Below are 7,409 nucleotides of genomic sequence, written 5' to 3'. Positions count from 1 at the left end.
CTTAAGGTTCGGTGACGCTAGAGTTGTTATGGGAAATAGTATGCAGTTACCGAATGTTGTTCGGAGTCCGGATGAGATCCCGGACATCACGAGGAGTTCCGAAATGGTCCGGATATGAATATTTTTATATGGGAAGTCATCATACGGTCACCGGAAGTGTTCGGGGGTTTATCGGTATTATACAGGGACCACCGAAGGGGTTCCGGGGGTCCACCGGGAGGGTCCACCTGCCCCGAAGGGCCCTATGGGCTGTATGTGGAAGGGAACCAGCCCCTAAGTGGGCTGGGTGCCACACCCCTTAGGGCCCATGCGCCTAGGGTTGGGGGGAACCCTAAACGGGGCGCCCCCTTGGCTTGGGGGGCAAGCCCCCTCCCCTTGGCCGCCGCCCCCCTCTAGATCTCATCTAGAGGGGCCGGCCCCCCTCCCCCCTTCACCCTACAAATAAAGGGGTGGAGGGAGGGCAGCAACACCACTTCCAAGGCGCATCCCTCCCTCTCCCAACATCTCCTCCTCCTCCGTTGAGCTTGGCGAAGCCCTGCCGGAGAACTGCGAGCTCCACCACCACGTCATCGTGCTGCCGGAGTTCTTCCCCAACTTCTCCTTTCCCCTTGCTGGATCAATAAGGAAGAGATGTCCCCGGGCTGTACGTGTGTTGAACGCGGAGGCGCCGTTGTTCGGTGCTTAGACCGGAATCAACCGCGATCTGAATCGCTGCGAGTACGAGTCCTTCATCCGCGTTCTTGTAACGCTTCCGTTTCACGATCTTCAAGGGTATGAAGATACACTCCTCTCTCTCTCATTGCTAGTCTCTCCATAGATTGATCTTGGTGATGCGTAGAATTTTTTTAATTTTTGCGACGATCCCCAACACTAGCAGCTACAGCTTCAGTGCCCCCTCCAGCACCCACTCCACCAGCTCCAACTACATCAACAGATGCCTTCGTCCTTGGAGTTCTCTCTACACCACCTCCCAAAGACCGGGCCTGAGACGCATAGCACTATGCATTTTCAATCTTTTTGGTAACTTGTTGCCAAAGGCGGAGAAATGTATAGATCATAGGCTTCGAGAGAGTGTGTTTTGCTTCTTTGTCTCTCTTGCTTTTGGTTGAACTTTATTGTGTGCTTGGTTGATACTTTATGTTTGTGTGAGATACTTGTTTGATCATGTGTTTGATCATATGCTAATGCTTGCTTGGATGATATTATCTCTTATATCCCATATATGATCACTCACTTTGCTTGGTGATGAGTGCATGCTTTTAATTTCCATCATTTTGAGCGCTCCACCAAGATGTATGTGACATGGAAGAGTAACCCATGATCCTAATCGATTGTGCATTTGCATTCAAAAGGAAATTTTAAATAATGCACAAATTTAGGGGGAGCTCGTGCTTATCACATACTTCTCAAAGCGACGATGTATTTCAATCTTATGATCATTTGTCGAAGCTTTGATCTATATGTTGTCATCAATTACCAAAAAGGGAGAGATTGAAAGTGCAACTATCCATGGGTGGTTTTGGTAATTATTAACAACATATAGTTCATTGAGCTAATGCTATTTTAAGATAAATATTTCAGGAAATCTCAATCATTGGCATGGCATGGATTAGAAATATGGACCCCTCAAAATGCTAAGGACAAAAGATTGGCTCAAGCTCTAAAGCTCAAGACTCTACATTTTACTTTTAGTGATCCAAGATCACATTGAATCCATAGGAGAAGTCAATACTATTAAAAGGGGATGAGGTGTTGCTTAATGGGTTGTGTGACACCCACGATGCGGCTATATCTCCCACGTGTCAGAGCATGACTTAGAGGCATAACCGCATTGTAGGCATGTCGCAAGAGGGGTAATCTTTACACATCCCATGTACTGAACAAGAAAGAGATATAGAGTTGGCTTACAATCGCCACTTCACACAATACATAAATATAGCATTACATCATCCAGAATACAATCAAGGTCCGACTAGGAACCAAAATAAAGACAACCCCAAATGCATAAGATCCCCGATTGCCTCAACTGGGCTCCACTACTGATCGTCTGGAAAGGAAATGTAGTAACGTCCTGAATCCTCGTCGAACTCCCACTTGAGTTCGGTCGCATCCCCTGGAATGACATCATCGGCACCTGCATCTGGTTTTGGAAGTAATCTGTGAGTCACGGGGACTCAGCAATCTCACACCCTCGCGATCAAGACTATTTAAGCTCATGGATAGGAAAAGGTGGTGAGGTGGAGCTGCAGTAAGCACTAGCATATATGGTGGCTAACTTACGCAAATGAGAGCAAGAAGAGGAGAAAAGCACGGTCGAGGAGCTATAAGATCAAGAAGTGATCCTAGAACTACTTACGTTCAAGCATAACACGAGACTGTGTTCTCTTCCCTGACTCCGCCGAAAAGAGACCATCACGGCTACACACGCTGTTGATTCATTTTAATTAAGTTAAGTGTCAAGTTTTCTACAACTGAACATTAACAAATTCCCATCTGCCCATAACCGCGGGCACGGCTTTCGAAAGTTCAAAACCTTGCAGGGGTTTCCCAACTTAGCTCATCACAAGCTCTCACGATCAACGAAGGATATTCCTTCTCCCAGGACGACCCGATCAGACTCAGAATCCCGGTTACAAGACATCTCGACAATGGTAAAACAAGACTAGCAAAGCTGCCCGAATGTGCCGACAAATCCCGATAGGAGCTGCACATATCTCGTTCTTAGGGTACACCAGATTGTCCAAGATTCCGGTAGGCCAACCCAAAGTTTCCGCTGGTGGCCACCGGCTGCTGACAGGTTGGACCAACACTCAGAGGAGCACTGGCCCGGGGGGTTTAAAATAAAGATGACCCTTGAGTCCGCAGAACCCAAGGGAAAAAAGGCTTAGGTGGCAAATGGTAAAACCAAGGTTGGGCCTTCCTGGAGGAGTTTTATTCAAGGCGAACTGTCAAGGGGTTCCCATTATAACCCAACCATGTAAGGAACGCAAAATCAAGGATTATAACACCGGTATGACGGAAACTAAGGCGGCAAGAGTGGAACAAAACACCAGGCATAAGGCCGAGCCTTCCACCCTTTACCAAGTATATAGATGCATTAAAGTAAACAAGATATAATAATGATATCCCAACAATAAACATGTTCCAATAAGGAACAAACTCCAATCTTCACCTGCAACTAGCAACGCTATAAGAGGGGCTGAGCAAAGCGGTAACATAGCCAAACAACGGTTTGCTACGACAAGGTGGGTTAGAGGCTTGACATGGCAATATGGGAGGCATGATATAGCAAGTGGTAGGTATCGCGGCATAGGCATAGCAATAGAGCGAGCAACTAGCAAGCAAAGATAGAAGTGATTTCGAGGGTATGGTCATCTTGCCTGCAAAGTTCTCCGAGTTGACGTAAGCTTGATCCTCGTAAGCGTACTCAACGGGTTCCTTGATCACGTACTCGTCTCCCGGCTCTACCCAAAGCAATAACACAAGAAAGGGAAACACAATCAACCACGGTGCAATGCGCAAGCAACATGATGCAAAACATGGCATGATATGCGGGATGCAATATGCAATGCATATGCATGCTCCGGAAGGAAAAGATTGAATCAGGCCTCAACTTGGCAAACCAAGTGCGCCGCTGGAAAGATGAGTTGATTTCGATCGAAATCGATATAAAGATCACCGGAATCGGATGCACGGTTTGCAAATGGCAAGCAAAACAAGAATGGCACGATTCTGCGATTAACAGCACGATGCCATCTAAAATGCAACAAGAAACTAAGCTACTGCACTCTAACATAGCAACAAAGCACATGGAAGTGATCTACTCAAGATGCTTGACAAAATATGAACACTGAGCTACGGCTAAATCACACAATAGAAGGTTCAAACAAGCATGGCAAAAGTGCAAAAGATATCATCTTCACAGACTTAGTGAAAAATAACAACATGACAGGACTTAACATCAGGAAGCAAAGTTTAGAGTAAGATAACAACATGCTACAGGATCAGATCATAGCAACACAAGGCATGGAATGAGTCTACTCAAAGCATATAATAAAAGTCCCTTACTGACCATAAGCTAAAAAGGATCAGAAGACATGATGGCACCCATGTAAACATAGAAAGTTTCGTTAACAGATTCAGACTTAGCAGAAAACCGGACATGGCAAAAACAGAGTTACGTAGGCATGTTTGCGAGCTCGATGCACTCAACACAAGGCATTTCATGACAAGCTAAGCATACACCCAGCAAGAGGCAAAAACAGAGTTACGTAGGCATGTTTGCGAGCTCGATGCACTCAACACAAGGCATTTCATGACAAGCTAAGCATACACCCAGCAAGAAGACATGTCAAGAAGCCAACCATGGCAAGAACCATCTCATAGCATGCATGGATCAACTACAACAACCTTGGCAAAATTGATTAACACGTAAACAATCTGCCAGGAACATTTTATAGCAAAAGTAGAGCAAGATTGAGTCATGCTAGGGTACTCCATAATTGCAAACAAAGACATGGATGGATAAAGCACAACCATATGCTCAAATCATCCTTACTAAACATGCTCAAAAGAAGTATGGATCACTCCGTAGCAACATGAATACATGGCATAAAAATAACATCAGGGAAATGACTTAGTAGAATTCTAAGTCCCTGAAATCAGCAACATCACGAGAGCTACTTTGCATGCATGTGCTAGTCACCATATTGATCACAAAATACATGGCATACACCCCTGTAAATATGGCATGGTATAGCCCAAAACACATGTAGATCTCATGCTCATAGGAGGCACATAATAATCATGGCAAAAATGACAAATACACATAAACTGATAAGAATCAGGAACTAACATTTTATAGAACTCTTGCAACAGCATTTTAGGCATCAAGATGGACTCAAACAAGCATGGTGCAATGGAACAAAATGAAGAGCACATCCTAACGAACAATTTGATATCTCACACGCGGAAAACGGAGCTACGGGTGATGAGATATGGTGCGATGGACATGGCTAAAAAATATGCAGAAAAAGACTTAGACGAAAAAGTCAACCTCCGAAGCAGATCTGGATCTAGGGTTCTCGGGCACAGACTTCGAGGTTCGTCGGCAAGGTCACCGGAGAAGCCACCGGAGAGGAGGGAGACGACGGGGCGGCGAGGTCCCGCCGGAGGACAGCGCGGAGCAGACCGGGCGGCACGGCGCGCGCACCGGCGAGGTTCGGCGGCGGCTGCCGGAGTCGCGGGGCGGCGACGCGTGGGCACCGGCGGGCAGCGGCGTGCGGAGGCGGGCGACGGGCGGTGATCGGAGAGGTGCGACGCGGCCGGAGTTGGTGGCGGGGATGGCACGCTGGCCGTCGCGGGCGCGGGGAGGCGCGGGGGCGCTGGCGGCGGCGATGGGCCGGGCGGGCCCGATCTGGGCTCGCCGGGCCGGCGGCGGAGGCGGGCGGTGCGTGACACGTGGCGGCGCGGGGTTGGGCGGGCGGCGGTGGCGAACGCGTCCGGCTCCGCCCGGACGTGTTTGGCGGCGCGAGGGGAGCGGGGCTAGGGTTTGGACCCGGGATTTTCGGAGGGGGCATATATTTATAGATTCTGGGAGTTAGGAGAGTCCAAATGGAGTGCGGTTTTCGGCCACGCGATCGTGATCGAACGGTCGAGAGGATGGGGGGTTTGGATGGGTTTTGGGCCACTTTGGAGGGGTGTTGGGCTGCAACACACACGTGGCCTTTACGGTTCCTCGGTTAATCGTTGGAGTAACAAACGAACTCCAAATGGCACGAAACTTGACAGGCGGCTACCGGTGGTGTACCAAGGCCGCTTGGCAAATCTCGGTCCACTCCGAGAATGTTTAACACCCGCACACGAAAAGATGCAAAAGGGGACGCCGGAGGACGTAGGAGTGCCGGAATGCAAAACGGACAACGGGGGAAATGCTCGGATGCATGAGACAAACACGTATGCAAATACGATGCACATGATGACATGATATGAAATGCATGACATGGATAAAAAGCCAAACGAAGGCAAAACCCAACCACGAGGGAATATCATAACTTAGAGCCGAAAATGGCAAGAGTTGGAATACAAATATGGCAAGTTACATACGGGGCGTTACAGGTTGCTTGCTCAAAATGCTTAGTCATATGCTCCAAAAACCCTCAACCACTTTCTTATATCCACATATGTCCCAAACCAAAAGTCAAACTTGGCCCCACCGAAACATTCCATCCGGCCACACCGAGTTTGCTTGACATAGCCACTGCCACAAACCTTAGACACTTCGGTCTCACCGATAGGGATCTCGGTCTCACCGAGATGGGATTGCAAACTCTCTGTTTCCCTTCGTAACATTTCGGTCGAACCAAGATGAGCGATCGGTACCACCGAGTTCGCAATGCAAACTCTCCGTTTCCCCTTCGTAACGTTTCGGTCTCACCAAGATGAGCGAATCGGTCCCACCGAGTTTGCCTGACCAACTCTCTGGTTAGCTTATTACCAAAATCGGTCCCACCGGGTTTGTGTAATCGGTCTTACCGAGATTACGTTATGCCCTAACCCTAATGAAATCGGTCCCACCGAGTTGACATGTCGGTCCCACCGAAAATCCTAATGTTCACATTTTGAACTAAATCGGTATGACCGAGTTTTATTATTCGGTCCCACCGAGTTTGGTGATTTGTGTGTAACGGTTAGATTTTGTGTGGAGGCTATATATACCCCTCCACCCACTCTTCATTCGTAGAGAGAGCCATCAGAACATGCCTACACTTCCAACATTCATTTTCTGAGAGAGAACCACCTACTCATGTGTTGAGACCAAGATATTCCATTCCAACTATATGAATCTTGATCTCTACCCTTCTCCAAGTTGCTTTCCACTCAAATCATCTTTCCACCAAATCCAAATCAGTGAGAGAGAGTTGAGTGTTGGGGAGACTATCATTTGAATCCCAAGAGCAAGGAGTTCATCATCAACACACCGTCTATTATCTTTTGGAGAGTGGTGTCTCCTAGATTGGTTAGGTGTCACTTGGGAGCCTCCGTCAAGATTGTGGAGTTTAACCAAGGAGTTTGTACAGGCAAGGAGATCACCTACTTCGTGAAGATCTACCCTAGTGAGGCAAGTCCTTCGTGGACGATGGCCATGGTGGGATAGACAAGGTTGCTTCTTCGTGGACCCTTCGTGGGTGGAGCCATCCGTGGACTCGAGCAACCGTTAGCCTTCATGGGTTGAAGTCTCCACCAACTTGGATGTACGATAGCACCACCTATCGGAACCACACCAAAAATCTCCGTGTCTACATTATGTTTGCTCCCTCCAAACTCCTTCCTTTACCTTCATGTGCAATGTTTTACATTCCGCTGCTATACTCTTAGACTTGCATGTGTAGGTTGATTGCTTGACTAGT

Source organism: Triticum urartu, chromosome 4A (genome assembly GCF_056163025.1).
Source record: "Triticum urartu cultivar PI428250 chromosome 4A, HENAU_Tu73, whole genome shotgun sequence".
Lineage (NCBI taxonomy): Eukaryota > Viridiplantae > Streptophyta > Magnoliopsida > Poales > Poaceae > Triticum > Triticum urartu.
This window is presented reverse-complemented; position numbering follows the sequence as displayed.